Consider the following 16,440-nt stretch of genomic DNA (forward strand, 5'->3'; position numbering starts at 1 on the left):
GTACTAGTGAGTTGATGGGGCAGTACCAGCATAGATGTGTGATGGTTTAAGTCTGATGGATCGGCTAAATAACTAGCCTAAGTGAAGAATAGTGGCATATGTTTAATACCTTTATTGATGACCTGGATGAGGGCATTGAGTGCACCCTCAGTAAGCTTGCAGATGACACCAAGTTGGGAAGAATGTCGATGTGCCAGGGAGTAGCAAGGCCCTACAGAGGAATCTGGACAGACTGATTGCTGGGCTGATTGCTGGGCTGATGACAGATTGATTGCCAGTGGGATGAAGTTCAACAAGACCAAATGCTGGGTCCTGCACTTTGGCAACAGAAACCCCAGGCAAAGCTACAGGCTTGGAGCAAAGTGACTGGAAGAATGCATGCAAGAAATGGACCTAGGCATGTTGGTCAACACTTGGCTGAACATAAACCAGCACTGTGCTCAGGTGGCTGAGAAAGCCACCTGGTTTGTATCAGAAGCAGTGCAGTCAGCAGGAGCAGGAGGTGATTGTGCACCTGTACTCGGCACTGCTTAGGCCTCACCTCGATTACTGTGTTCATTTTTGGGCCTCTCACTACACATAAGATATTGAGGCCTTGGAGTGTGCCCAGAGAAGGGCAATGAAGCCATGAGGGGTCTGGAGCACAAGTCCTACGGGAGCAGCTGAGGGAACTGAGATTGTTTAGTCTGGCGAAGAGGAGGCCCAGGAGCGACCTTATCACACTCTACAACTGCCTGAAAGGAGGCTGTGTGAGGTGGGGGTTGACCTCTTCTCTTAATTAGCAATAGGACTAGAGGGAATAACCTCACGTTACACCAGGTTGCATATTAGTAAAAATTTCTTCTCCAAAAGAGTGGTCAGGTGCTGGAACAGGCTGTCCAGGGAGGTGGAGTCACTGTCCTTGGTGGGGTTCAAGAAATATGTGGTACTAAAGAGCATGGTTTAGTGGGGAAATACTGGTGGGAGATGGACAGTTGAACTAGAGGGCCTTTTTTCCAGCCTTCTAGGATTCTATTGCTAGCATCTTGAATATTTGGGTGCAAAGTGGTCTTTTGCAGGCTACACCAAAATACTTGGTGAAACTGCAATGAAGCGGCCAAGACTGAAAACTATTAGCACAATTAGTTCTTCTGTCTTACACACCTGGGAATCAAATATGGTGATAAATGATTTCCTTAAGGAAATTTAACCTAGAATCGATGAGCAAAAACAATCCTTTGTGCCTGATGCTTGAATCAGAAATTTGGCTTTTGGGAGATCCTGTAAGGCAGTGATGCTGAATCCTCATTTCTAGTATCTTATTTCACTCTCAGTTTGCCATAAGCTACAATGCTTTTAAGGCTGACACAAGCCATTGTCTACTAGAGAAACAAGCTTTTGAAGAATAAAAGGGATAACCAAAAAGCCTAAACTGCACTACAAGTTTTACCTAGCAATTGCATCTTGCAATATAAAGTAGCCTTTGTGTTTGTAACTTTATTGCAAGGCTGAAGTAACACCAACATTACAGTGCATGTTATAAAAGCATGGGCAACTCAATAGTGACGTGCAGAAATAACAGAGCGTAACTGGAATGAAAACTGTCATAATCTGACACTGCACTAAGATTGCCCAAGAGGAAATAAGGAAACTGAAATCATGGAAATCACTATCACTATGCAGAATGTTGCTTTATCATATACAGCAGTATGTGGAATTAACTGTCAGGATTTTGCATATCTTCATATTTTGCTTCCAATGTGAGATCAGTCATTCAGACCAGACAGCATTAAATACCAGCTTAGCTTCCTGTTGGTGAACACAGAACATCTACCAACCCCTCCTCACCCAGCACTAGTTTAGATGAACTTTTGCAAATAGTAAAATGAAAGGGGAACAACTAAGATGAAGAATAAAATATCCACAAATCTGGCCATAATACAAGGATGGGATAGCAGGTGAAAAACAGAGCTGTAAATCTTGTGGCACTCGTCTTTTCTGTCTGTAATTACTGTGATTTACTGTCCATTCAGCATATGCAGAGGAATCAGGTAAGGCAGTTACTGCTGGGGCTTAGGAATTTGAATATTACTCAAGAAAAGCTTTGATCTATTGTAGATTCCTTTATGATACACTCAGGATTCATCACAAATCTTTCTACAAACCTGAGCTGAAACTAAATATACACACATGAAGTACGTGTTACTGTTGACCACTTCTTAATCCAACTTTAGATTGAAGTGATGTAACATCCTGGCACCTGTCAGATGTGTGTTTTAAAATGGGATTCCAGCAGTTGCAATGAGCTGTTCTGTTGTGGCAGAATACTGCCTCATAGCTAGGGGTGGGATGGCTCAGCCACTGGGCTTTTGTCCCGTATTGTTTCACCCTCCCTAGTTTTTTGTATGTAAACGTGTAAAACAATTCTGCAGGAGAAGAGAGGTGGTGATCCTAATAGGACAACATCATTCACTTCTGAAACAAAGGACAAAGTATGGAACTAATGCACTGGATAAGGTTTTGCTTGCCTAATGCAGGGTCGTGTTAGAACGGTTACTGAGATTGTCATATTTGTATAAATGAGAAAATTGTCATTTTTCTAAAGCAGGATTTTTTGTATCTAGAAATGAGAGTTGCTGGATTAAAAGTCTAGTTAGGGAGGTGAAGTATTATCTTGCTGTGAAACACCAGAACCTGCTTTCTGTGATGGGATTTGATTCATCTTGACTGAAATATGAACAAGCCTGACTATTTACTTGAAAAGATTGGTCCAGGATTGAATGGTTTAAAAACTTTACCATGTAACTCACAGATGGAGAACTTTGCCTTGATTCCCAACAATATAAAGGAACTTTCTTGATATGAGTTATGGGAAGTTAGGGGCATGTCATTTACTTGCTGACCATTTATGAATATACAAGTTAAAACCTGAAGAAAACAAAACAGACAGGTTGTTTTTAATATTTGCTAATGCAGTTTAAAATATCCCCTGCATCTAGATAATATCACTGGGTACTCATTTTAAAATTGCATATTGTACCTGAAGACATAAATATAACAGCAAAACTGATGAAGTGACCCACACAAACAAGCTGATTCTGTTTTCTTAAGTTTCTGTTTAGAGTTGAAGATAGGAAGCTTTCTTGTGGGGTCAAATGCTGGGATTAATTCTAATGATACTGTGGAAATTCTGAGTAAATTTGCTTGAATTATTTGATCTTGAACTCAAATCAAGTTTCATACTGGTGTTCTGTTAGCCCAAATGGACCATGGATACTCTAGCTAAATATTTGTAGGTTCCTCCTCTCTACCAACCCTCTTTCATCCAACATTACTCAGAGTTAGGAGAAAAAAGAAGCACAGGGAAAGGTAAATGAAGTTTTCAAAGCAAGATGCAGTAAGAAGTGCAGCTGGAATTATTTTACTTTGATGAATAAGTTAACATGGCAGTGAAAAGGAGTCCTGAAAATGTTCCAGCTTCAAATGAAACACATGCCTATCTATGCAGGTTTAGTGATGTCAAGAAGCAGCCCCATGTGTGCCACATGCAAACCAGAAGTTAATTTCTGTTTAGCACAGCATGTGCATCTAGCTTCAAGCTAGTTTCATAACAGGTCACATAACAGATCACAAACTGGGCAGGTCCCTAGAGAAGGGCTCAGAATTCACACTGCCTCTACCCCCATCCTATGGCTGTGTCATCCTCGGTCTGAAAAACACCCAATGGCTCCTCTTTCTGGGAAGAATTATTTCAGTGCTCTGTTCTGCTTAACATAGTCTGAAAGGAAAATGTAAAGAAGAGGTGATACCCAGTGCTTTGAGGGGAGAAAAAGGTTCCATAACTTCTGGACTCTGTTCTGGTGACTTATTTAGCTACAGCTGCTGGCACTACAGAGAGGCCTGTGGTTTTCACTGTGTTGCATATCAGTGCACAAATTAAAAAGTGTTAATAAATTTATTCCATGTCCTGGAAGAATAGGGGGGACAGCCTTCTGGCTAGGTCCCTTCATCCCCTTATCTGGGTTTGGGCTTTTTTGGTATAATTAGACAAGTTCTGTCAACCCGCTGGAAAAGAGGTGAGTAAGGAAACTTATATCCCAGAACTGACAAGCTAATTCCCATTTGTAGGGGAACTGACTGGGCTTGAACTGGTGATGGAGCACCAGGTGAAGGGGCACAGCTGCCCAGGGAACACAGGCAGATTGTGTGCACTTGTGTTTCCCACATGACCAGAAGGGCTGCACCCAGGGTGGAACCACCATAAGCTTATATAAAGGCCAGCCACTGATAGGAAAGCATTTTTTTTTTTTTTTAGATTTGGGCTGCTTCCTGAGGAGGAGTGCTGCATAGCAAGAAAGCCTCTTCACCAGCTGGGTGAGTTCAGCTCTTCTTTCTGTATGTGTCTGTTGGTTTATCCATGGATACTTTACCTGATATTGTCAAGAATGTGTCAGGAACAATTTTGTTTCTTTGTGAGCAGAATACCCTTGAACTGTATAACAGGATCTCTCCTACAGTACGGGTTGTAGTATAAGGTAGTACAGCCTATGTTTTAATTATAGTCTCATGTCCTGTTGCAGCTTTTCTTCGTTAAAAGTTGCCTGTTTGGAATGTCACAGCTTACTTTTAATACCCTTTTCTCAATGGTAGAGAAGCATCAGCACTTACACTAGTGTCCATCCCAGTATATTTGAGATGTGTCATAACCTATGTAGGCTTCCGTGCTTGCTGCAGTGGGGTGTGCAGACCTCTGCTTAGAGAAGTAGTGGTGGATGAGCCCAGCTGTAAGGGTGCAACTTACATATGTTAATTGGTATTACTTAAACAGCACGTCTTCTCAAATAATGTCCTTGAGATGGAGAGCAAGCAACTCATCTTTAAGATGCAAAAGGTTTGTTTAGAGGACAATGAGACCAGTAGCTGTTTGCCTATTTAATTCTAAAGGATGTTACAGTTAACTAGTATAGTTTATGTGAGATAATGAGTTCTGATGTCCAAAGCACTGAAACAATGTATTAGTGATATTAACTACGTATGCACTTTCCAAGTATTAAGCAGTTACAAAAACACTTCTCAATGTACTGGTTTCTAACAAGCATCCATATATATGTGTATATATATATTTTTTTAAGGAGTCCATGGTGTGCAGCCATTGCAATGATACTTTATCACTACAGTCAGGAACAGATCACAAAGATGCACAAAGTGAAATTGCAGAGTACAAAATCTCTGTTTCTTTTAGAGAATAACTGAATTATAAATAAATTTATCTGTGGGGACAGGCTGAGAGAGTTGGAGCTCCTAAATCTGGAAGAGTAGGCTCTAGGGAGACCTTACAGCCTTTCCAGTAGCTGTGGGGGCCAATAGGAAAGTTGGGGAGGGACATTTTATAAGGGCAGGTAGTGACAGGATGAGGGGAGATGGCTTTAAACTGGAAGAGGGTAGATTTAGATTAGATATTAGGAAGGAATTCTGTCCTGTGAGGGTGGTGAGACACTGGAGCAGGCTGCCCAGTGAGGCTGTGATGCCCCCTCCCTGGGAGCACTGCAGGCCAGGCTGGATGGGGCTGTGAGCAGCCTGGGCTATGGGTGGTGTCCCTGCCTACAGCAGGGGGTTGGATCTGAAAGGTCCCTTCCAACCCAAACCATTCTATGATTCTATTAGCTCCTGAATATGTCCTTGGAGGACATATGGTCAAGAATTGAGGCATAAGTTCTTCTGACATTTGTGCTGGTAGAAGATTCTAGTTGATTAGAGACAGTGTTACAGCTATGTGAATCAGCAGTATTCCTTTAATTCAAAGGAAATGGTGGGACCAAGTTCTGCTAAAACAGATGAGATCCCATTTTTTGCAGTAGGGTATCTAAGTGGAGACCAGTCAGCTCCCAGTTAGGTGCGTGCTGGCAGAGCCCTCTGTTTTTTCAGACCATTGGAACAGAAATACAGCAAGTTTATTGCAATATTCACTTCTTTGGTTTACGTGAGTGACTTTCAAAAATACTACAATTAAACATAGCTGTGCAGTTTCTTTGTGCTTTGATTTTCACTTGTGTCCTCACAACTGCATCACCTGTGAGTTGTGTTCCACCCCACAAGAGCTGGGTTTTTTTTAAGTTTTTTTTTTTTGAACGTTGGTTCATCTCTGTTTTAGAAAGAGCTAAGGGTACTTTAACATGCTTGAAGTCATGGAATAAATGGCCATCACCAGTTTTCTTGGGTTTCTGTATCTCCTGTTAGCACATCAGTATGCAGCACTTCTGAGAACTGTTGTATGGAAGTAAAGCAGTCCTGTGTGGCTGGGAGCACACCTCACCTCAGTTCTGTCACAGCTGTATTGGAGGAGCAGTTCCTTCATATTTCTCAGCGATTTTCAGCCCAGCTCTACTTATAGTATGATGGGTCCTCCTTCTGAAAATGGAACTGTTCTCCAGCCAGTAACTGGAGGGAGATGAGGGTGACTTCAGACCTGTTCTGTTGCTGTGCCCCTGGAACAGAGCTGTTCTGCAATGTCCCTCATGTCCCTGTCATCTCAGGCTGGTTTGGGTTATGTACAGTTTACTGAAGCAAAAACTAATCACAGTAATTAAAGCAGTGCTACCTCTAACACCTACAGTAGTAATGATGAGTTTAAAAGGCTCTGCTCTATGCTAGTTTATGTGATGTTAGAGCCATGTTGTGAAGTATGAGTTGGTTCCTGCTTTCCCTCTGTGTCCATCTCTTGTTTCAGAGTGGTGTTGATCAACCTGTACAAGCACAGGAACGTTTGTATGAATCCATGTAATCAGTTCTGAAGCATTCTGCTTAGGAGACCAAGGAAAGTTGTTGGCCCAGTTCACTTCCACTGCATTTCCTGAAGCCATTGTGCCAAGGAAGGCAGAATTGGGTCTTGATGGCTGCTTTGTTGAGGTGCAGAGGCACATTCAAGTCTGCATAGGCTTTGCTGTTGCCTTGAAGACCTGCAACAATTTGTACGCTTGTGAGCTGCACATCCTTGGTCATGCCTGTGGCCAAGCTTGGAATAGATCCAGGAAGAAGTTTGTGGAAAAGAAGTAAAGAAGCCAAGCTCTCCAGCATTCCTCTTGTAAATGAATCTTGAAACAGCACTGCTCCACCATCTGCCAAATTCCTGAGGAGAGATTCAATACCTTCCCCGAGGGAAACAAATTCAATATACATAGCTGAGCCACCCATGACTGTGAAATTAACTCTTTTGTCAGGATCTATGTGGATCCTGGCTCATGCAAAGCAAGTAGAACAACCATTCCTGTCCCCATCCTGCTCCCTCCTTCCAAATGCACCAGTGTGTGTATGCAATTCAAGAACCACCATACAAAAAATAAGTCCTGGTTTTTAATAAGTTGTTTCTGTATTAAGGGCTTTGTGCCAGAAATATGCGGGATGTTATCCTAGGTTCTGTGAAATGGATTTTAAGCAGCTGTTTATATGAAACATGAGTGATGAATTTACTTGTTTCAGTGCATGTTCATAGTATTGCATATCATAACGGCTTGTTCCAAGAGTGGACCAGTACTGCTGAGGGCACTGGAGCAGCAAGGGAGTTTTACATAGTAAAAATATAGGTGTTTATGCTGTCATTTTCATTATGGTGTGAACTCTAGACTTTCTCTTCAATGATCAGAATTTCCATAAACATGGACCCTCTAGATGCAAGCACCTAAAATGACAGCCTGTATTTCCAGATGGGATAGGACTACTGGATGTCAGTGGAAAAAAAACAATGTGATCAGTTCAGAAAATCTGGTTATTCTTCTAGACTGAACACATGGAATTAGACTCCTGAAATGTTCTGCACTTCTGCTTCTGTAGAACTGGACTTCTTGGGTCTGGGGAGGTCCTTACCTGACAGTGCTGAATGCTCATACATCAGACTGCTGTTCTAACAAGGATCCATTCTCACCAGTGACAGTGGAATTTACCAATTACCAACTGTATGACAAAGAAAAAAAGCTGGATATTCAGTTTGGGGCCTCTTTCTGTAACTTTTTGTGGATTGTAATCTATCTCATGCGTGGCCTTCAAAGTTGACATTATTTCAAGTCTCCAGCAGGCAGAATGTATTGTAAGTGGTAAGGAAGAAAATACCACTACTGATCATTCTTGCAAAAACAGCTTTCTGAGTGCTTAGCCCGTTTCTGGTCTAAAAGACAGTTCCTCTTGCTCCACGAGTAAATCAGTCTCGTTTATGCTCATCTTAATTTGTTGGGACTAATAGCACTGATTCTCTTTGTTATCTTGGTATTTTTATGGATTACTTGTGTCTGTTAGGTTGTTCTAGATCCTTCTGTAAGCAATAGTGTCATTCATGTAAAGGCAGAGCATGACTGTGAAATGCTATTTTTGCCAGAGTATTGAAGAAAGAGCAGGGAGCTGCTTCACTTATTTGAAATCCTGCTTACAGAATAGGGGAACTAGTAGGTTAGGATAAGTACTGCTCTAAAAAATATTTTTTAAATTAGGTTGTTACCCGTTGTGTCACCTGGCAGTAAGAAATGTGAGTATCCCATCTGGTGATATGACAGATCCTCTGCCAAAGGTAATGGGCTGCAGCTGTAAGTTCTCTGGGAAAGATCACTTTCATAGCTGCCCCAGACATACCTTATTCCATATACTGCAATCTGAGATTGAAATACGTGAGAAACTATTTGATATTTAATTGATATATGGTCTTAGGATTCCTGAGATGACTAAGGAGCTTAAGCTTCTATTCTTCTTGCTGAAGAAGGCTCTTGAAAGCTTGCTGTTTTGTTAATAACATCAGCTTTCACTTGTACTTCTGCGCCACGATGATAAAAACATTGATGTGAACTCTCGTTTGAGTATTTCTCTGTTTGAATGTGAAAGCTGCTGCATCTTAACTCCAGAATCTGTTTTTATTGCTAGCTATTAGCCTGAAATCTTTCAAAGAAAAATGCATGGTAACAGATTGGCTGGCCAGCAGTAGTCTGTTCCAACTGTGCAACAGCATATTCTACAATGCTGGTGCCCCATGGGAGCTGCAACAATATTCCTATTGTGTTCTGCTCAGATGTGTCTCCCCATTCCCAGGCTCTTTGCTGGAGGGCTGAGCAGGAGAGGTCGTGCAGCTGTGAAAGGAACAGCAGCCAAATTTCATTCTGTGCTTGAGCTGATTCAACTGCTGCTGCCTTCCCAGTACTCAGCCTCTGGCTCTGAGGCCTGTTTGTTCAAGTGGTGATTCCTGGATACCTTGAAAGCTCTTTATTGTGTGTATGGAAATGTATTAGACCAAGTGATGTGTCAGAACAGCTGAAAGCTGATCAGCAACGTAAGGCTTTATTGGCCCTACCAATTTTCCACGAAGCCACAGCAAAGTATGAAGCTGCTTCTCAGAAATCTCCGGTATAACCCACTACAAGAAGAGCCTTTATCTTAACTCGTTGCAAACAAACAAAACTCACCAAACTTTTTCCCAGATTCCTCATGTCTCTGGAACCAGAAGGTCAATACTTTCCTTGACCTGCTGAGATCATTGCCCAGCTCGGTAGCTTTTTCTCCCACCTAAGACCTTTCTTCATTTTTGCTAACCTTTGAGTCTCTCTAGCTGCCCTGCAGCTGTAATCCTTCAGCAGCTCACCAAAGTAAATAGTTCAGGGAGGATAAAAACAAAGGAACCTTTAGTAGTAGCCTTTTCTTATAAGCACCCTGAAGAATCTGTTTCTGTCAACGCATACGAGGTTCTTGCTGTTGCTTCCTGGCAGTGGGCCTCACTGAGCCACCATACAGAAATTACTAAAACTAGGGCATGATGCAAAATAAAGATTAAACATTCAGGGGTTTCCCTTTTTGTGGAAGGAAGGATCCATTCTGTGTGCACGCTGAGTGCAGGTTTGCTGCCAGGCAGCTGGGCACAGCAGTTGGCACAGCAGCCTTCCATGCTGGGTCTTAACCTGCTTGGCAGCTTTGGCCAAGAGTAATTCTGTGTTACTTTTAGGCTGTACCTGCTGCTGTCTCCTTTTGTGGAGGAACAGAAGTACCTTCCAGAGTACAATTAATCCTCCTTTTTTCTGAGAGCCAATCAATCCTAGCCATAAAAAAGAAATCTGACATCAAAGTCCAGATCTTAATGCTACTTAAGCCTCTGACTCAGAGCAGTGTATATTTTTAACTGCAAGTTATTGCAATCAGAATAGCAGGTAGTGGCACTTCCTCAACTTCACATCTCTGATTTGTATTGATTTTTAAAGTCAGATTACAAAGAATAAAACAGCTGTAGGTTTTCTAGAGTAGAACATCATACCAAAATCAAACCAAGAAAAAGATTCTAGCTCCCTGCTGACATCTGGAAGTGCAGTAAGTACAGAAAAACTGCCTAAATCACGAGGACCATGTTTAGAAACCGAGTTACTCAGCTTTGTCACTATTCTAGGGAGAAAGCAGAGGGGTACACAAAATGGGCAAGGGATACTTTGCAAAACATTTGGGTTGAGATGTAACAAGTCCCATGGAGAACTTGCTGTGTTCTTCCCTGGAATTCACCTGTGCTGGGAAATGTCACTCTGTACAAACACCTGAACTCCATTTTTAAGTAATGAAAGAGCAGTTTGCTTCTAGTGTAGATCTGAGCTTGCATGTGTTACAATGCAGTTTGTTGTGCTGTATGATTACTGCTTGGTTCAAAACTTTGTTGCATGCTTCAAAATAAACTGCAGAGAGAGCTAAGCTTGTGTGAGTATTGACTACATGTGGAGTCTGTGAGGAGTAGCTTGCTACAGAAGGTTCAATTTTGGGTAGGTTCTGCAGAGTGTGAACTTAGTAAGGCAATCTGTTTACAATTGAGCTTCCCCTATGGCACTAGGCAGATTCTTTCTGGAAGGGGAGCAGGGCCAAAAACAGCAATAGACTTGCTACTAAATAAATAGGACCAACTCTCAGTAAGACAACAGAAAAACCTTCTGAAGCATCACCTTTTCTAGATTTGTTTCAGTTTAACTGACGGCCCTTACATCTGTTAGAAGCCGTTTAGGTAACATCAACCCAAGAGAAGTATGTTTACTCTAGTATTAAAAGTCAGCTAATTGTGTCCACCACGACAGGTTTCAGCCAGCAGATGGCAAAGCCTCTGACTTGGTGAGGTACAGGATTGCAAGTGCAATTTCAGGCTGATTTGGCCCATGTAAACAAAGCTGTGCATGCAGTCTGCAATCAAGTGAGCACATGTGCACAGCTGTGTTTATCTGACACTTTGCAAATCAGGCTTCTCTTTCTAAATAGCATGCTGACAAGAGCAAGGTCATGGAAATCTTCCTATTAGCACTGAAGTTGATATTCTATAAATACTTTTAAGAGCTTGAAAATTGGGATTCTAACTTCTCACAGAGGACTGCCTTTTAATGTTTCAACCTTCACTTGCATGTACCCAACTACAGGGCCATAAGGAAGATAGCTGTTAAGAGCCTTAGATAATAGATTGACTTTGAGTAAATAAAAAAAATTAATACCTACCTCAGCCTTCCAAAGTGAAGTGTTAACAACAAAATACATGGTTGTGGCATCTCCAGTTTGTTGCACAGGGCTTCTATTTCCCACTAGAGTTCACTGAAATTATAAGAATACAGTCTGTGCTGAAGGTAAACTTGAAGCACAGTGGCTATTGCTCGTGGCAGTAGGGAGCGTGTCAGCGTGGTTTGTGGGTTCTGTTGTGAAGTTAATTTTTAATTGAATCTTCTCAATCTGTTTTGGAAAGACAGACCACGGGCTTTCAGAAGTTAGTAAATAAGATGAATGCACTTACTCCAGCTGACAGCATGTCAACAATACAGTTATGAGCTAGATGACAGGTATAAGGACTGCTGGCAGCCTGAAAGGTATTTTAGAAAGCTTGTTCAAGACATTGCTTTGAAGGGAGGAACATCATCTTCTCGTATCTGAGAGCTGCATTTGGACACAGCTGGGAGTGTTTCAATCAAACTGCAGGCAGCTAAAAGTCAGGGCTGGTGGTGAGCAATTCACGTAGAGTCAACTTCATCCGCCTCTTTTGATAAATCTTCAATAGTTTTTTTTCCTAAGGACTGGCATTCATCAACCAAGCCAAGCATGTATTCTGTCTCTATAAGATCTTAGTAGATTACTGCTTGAAATCCAAGAGACTTAAACAGCGTACCAGTCAAGATACTTTAGTACTATCATCTACTGCTACTCTGTGTATTGCAGAAGTGTGTATCCAGAAGATGGTACTGCCTGCATAGCAGCACTGAGTTGTGCTGCTTCCTTTGCATGGCTGCTGGAGCACAGCTGGTGAGTGTAAGCACGTGGACTTGCCTCTGCTTGGCAAAGCTTCTGGGAATGCAGGGAGTGATCTGCTAACTAGAAAAGCTGGGGAGTAGCTGCGGGTTTTTTATTTTTTTTTATTTTATCCCTGGTTGTTGTGCCAGGGTTTGGTACACCTGACTGTGAAGCTTTCTCCATAACTCTTAGAATGAGGTACATGAATAATCAGAAAGCTTTAGAAAACTTGCATTAATCCCATGCAAAATGGTGCAGCTAGAAGCTTTTCCAGAAGTACTGTGAAATCATAGTGCTGAAGATATTTGTCAAGCAGCTAGGAGGATACCACATACATGCATTAACTCACGGTTTTGGAGAAGTTGGCTGAGGAGCCACTTGGAGAGAATGAGGACTAGGAGAGCTTCTGAGGGGCTTCCCTGATCAGAGCAAAAATAAGTCCCTAGAAGCCTTTATGTGGAACAAAAAGGAAACAAAAAAGAAGAATTGTATGGCTCTTAAATTCTTTCTGTTGCACGTTGCTTATGTGGTCTCTTATCTGTGCTATGAAGTGTTCTATTTCAGCTGGCTATCTATTTGCCTAGAAGTATTGAAAGGTAAGCTTTATGTGCAGATTCCAATATAATGACCAGATGCTTGCATCTGTCTCTCCTGGGTGGCTGTGAAATAAGATCCTTTTTCTTCTTTTTTAAGTGGAGAACTATACCAAGTATTGCTATGCAATGAAGTAACTACACTTGCTGTCTACCTGTGCTCGAGAAAAGGGAAAAGAATAACATTTGTTTCATATTTCAACTTACTGTTGTGCTACGAGATGACTTTTCCAGTCTCTTCCTTTCTCAAAGTATCTTCTTACTGAAATAGAATTAAAGGAAGCGGATCCAAGAAAGGCTTTTTAACTTACGTTTAGTCAAAACTGTAAATCTCCAACTCCTTAGAAGCTGGGTGACTTGTGCAGTCTTAGTACATCTGAACATATTTGTGGTCAGATCATTTGAGGAATCTGTGCTTTTTGTGCTGAATATACCTGTGCAGAAATTCATGTTCTGTTGTTGACCTCCCCCCCAGGGCAGTTCTGGACTTGGAGGACACTTTTAACAGAAGTATAAACTTTAAAAGCTGTAACTCCACAAAGCAAGCTTATCTTTCAAGGCCCTGTGCATTGAGTGTAGCAACTCCATGCAGGCTCCCAATGACTGTTCATGTGAAGGGTTCACCAGTAATTTGGGGTAAGTCAGAAAACTTAAGAACAAACTGAAAATGTGACAATATATTAGTGGTGCATACCTCACATGAGAGATACATACCTTCTCTTAGGAAGCTTCTGGAGATCCCGTTTGCCTTTGCATCTACTATAGGTGATGTCAGTTGGATGCTGAGATGGTGCAACTTACCTCCACTTCAGTAGGGTGGGCTTGGATAATGAGAGACAAGTACTGAAGTTTAATTTTCTTTCCTGTAACTTGGTACCTGTGAACTTATTTACAAAAATATTCATGATGGCACTTGCCCATGTGGAGGAGCGTTTCAGATCGTGGTGGATCACACAGTTTCTCAAATCTTTTGGTTGGGTGCAGTGTAGTACTTCTTGCTGGGGAGCTGTGACTCTTCCCAGTTCTTCATAAGAAGGTGCCCAGCCCTGCAGGTTCAGCATGTGAACCTCATGTGTGTTGCATTTTAAAATGGCAGGCCTCTCAGTAAATACAGGGAAGGGTTATGCCCTGTCAGACCAGATTCAGCTGAGTTCAGCTGGCCCTGAAATGTCAGAGCGATGCCACATGGGGAAGTGAAATTCCTGACCCTTGACTGCAGTCTGTACAGAAGGTAGGAATTTACATTTACGTGAAAGGGAAGGTTGTTTTTGGTCTCTGACACAATGAGGGTCCATGACCCTCTTGGGAAAACAGTTAAGGATGGGACATTAAAGAAGAATGATATCAGCTTGGTCCTAAATGGCTCATCTTGATTTTAAAAATAACTCTGGCTGCATGGATTAGGAAAACCAGTGATGGGGGGAAAGGCAGCTAGAAAACTTCAGCTGTACTGTTTCGAGTCCCAGTAAAACTTCCAAGGGAGAGCTCTGCACTGCAAAGCCTTGAGCAAATTAATTCTGAGTGCCTCTTACATAATTGAGGAAGGCTTACTCTGTCACCTGGAAACTTAGGATGCTGTAGTTGGTATCTTATATACTTTGCAGCTGTGCAATAGACCTGTCAGTAAAGAATTAGCTCTCATTAAAATTACATGAGATCTTAATGCTTGAGCTACAGTGTTTATTATTGTGGGTTTGGTTTAATACACAAGTAATTTTTGCCACAGTCTGGGCAGAAGGTTAATGGCAGATGACATGTAGGCAATGAGAACCCTGGGCATTATTACAGCTTACTGCAGTTCTGGGAGCAGGAGAGCTGCCTTTGTGTAGGCCATCCTATTTGTGGCTGATAAACTGTATTTCTTCTTACATTAAACTGGATAAATGCTGTAAGATTGGGATAACTGTGTCTTGAATGTGAATACTTGTCGTTTTAATAACTCTTTAATGAATCTGCTATCTCTTTGCCTGATCCTATATTGTCAAGCATGTGAGAAATGCCAAAGTGAACTTTGAAGGTACATACTTCATAGAAAAAAAGGATTAACGTAGTCCACAAAGACCTCTCTAACATATACTCTAAAAACACAGTAAATGTCACAGGTTACCATTACTCAATATCAGAAAAAGATTCCAAGCTTTATTTTTTTTGCACAGGTCACTTTGTTATATCTGATTAGCAATATTGAATTTCAGTAAATCAACATATTTTGCAGAATAATGCAGATCAAATACAGCCTTAAACACCAGTAATCAGAAAAAATAAATGGTTTTGAAAATACCATTTCCTTTCATGACCACAGCTGCAATATAAATGTATCTTGTAGCAATCCAGTGTGTGCTGCACGTGATGACTGATTTTCTTTTTTTTTGATCCAGTTTTTCTAATTTGGAGGTTAATTGCTCATACTTGTCTCTTCTCACTCGTTCTCTTGCTTCCTAACACTGGGCACTGTTTAATAATAAAGTAATGATAAAGACACCGTTTAATGATAAAGTAACCTATAAATTTGAGCAGAAAGCACAAAAATATACCCAATGTTTTAATAAGGATTTCATTTGCTGATGTTTCCTTAGGCCGCAAACCAAGCCTGCTTCCTGTCTTTTTGATGGGGATTGCCAATGGGAACTGGGTGAATATGTTCCCTAATGCAGCGCTGAAGCCTGAGAAAGCAAGAATGCTACATCTGATATTGATATACATTTTAGAAAGGGTCCAGAGGAGGGCCACTGGAGTGATCAAAGGAGTGGAACACCTCCCTGCAAGGACAGGCTGAGAGCTGGGGCTGTGCAGCATGGAGAACTGAGGGCTGTGGGGAGAGCTGAGGGCAGCATGTCGGTATCTAATGGAAGGCTGGGGGCAGACGTCAGCAGGGTCTGCTGAGGCAGGACAAGAGGAGATGGTTTCAAACTGAAAGAGGGGGGATTCAGATTGGATGTAAGGAAGTTTTTACAATAAGGATGGTTGCACTGGCAGATTGCCCAGGGAGCCCTGTTCTTGGAGACATCCAAGGTCAGGCTGGATGGGGTTCTAAGCACCAGATGGACCTGTGGTGTTCCTGTTCATTGCAGGGGAGTTGAGCTAGATGACTGTCAAGCGTCCCTTCCAACTCAAGAAATGATATCATATATAATTATGTCATATATATTTCTTCTGCAAACAATGGCAGATCAATATAGTGTACAGAACACAGCAGATGAGCAGTTCGTGTGCCCACAATGGGTTAAGTTATGCTGAGGGCTACTGAGGAAAAAGACTACCAAAATAATCCCCAACTTCCTTCCCAAAATTTAATAATAATAAAAAAAAATTACTCTAATGTGAGTTAAAAATCAAATCTCCATGAAAATCAGGGAAGTGGGGGGGAGGGGAGAGTATTCCAAACTGAGAGTCATGTGGCACTCAGATGTCTGGTGGCAGTAATATTTACTGACTAATCCTTAATTCCATATCTTTTAAAAAATGATGAAGAGTGGCTTATTGCAATATGGAACTCTGTATAGACTGTAAAAGTTACTAAAAGGAGAATACTGATAAGAAAACCTATCAAGAAACCATTAAACTTTATTCCACCTTGGTAACACAGCCTCTCTTGAAATAAAGCATT

The 16,440-nt window shown here is 41.5% G+C and overlaps 1 long non-coding RNA gene across 1 annotated transcript; it reads left to right on the plus strand.

Moving 5' to 3' along the window:
- Positions 1–380: 380 nt before the first annotated feature.
- LOC149916520 (uncharacterized) lies at positions 381–10,835 on the plus strand. Its single transcript, XR_016469531.1, has 3 exons — positions 381–754; positions 4,295–4,353; positions 6,707–10,835. It is a non-coding gene; the product is annotated as an uncharacterized LOC149916520 (long non-coding RNA).
- Positions 10,836–16,440: the final 5,605 nt, after the last annotated feature.

Source organism: Phasianus colchicus, chromosome 10 (assembly GCF_987193195.1).
Source record: "Phasianus colchicus chromosome 10, bPhaCol1.hap1.1, whole genome shotgun sequence".
NCBI classification, from domain to species: domain Eukaryota; kingdom Metazoa; phylum Chordata; class Aves; order Galliformes; family Phasianidae; genus Phasianus; species Phasianus colchicus.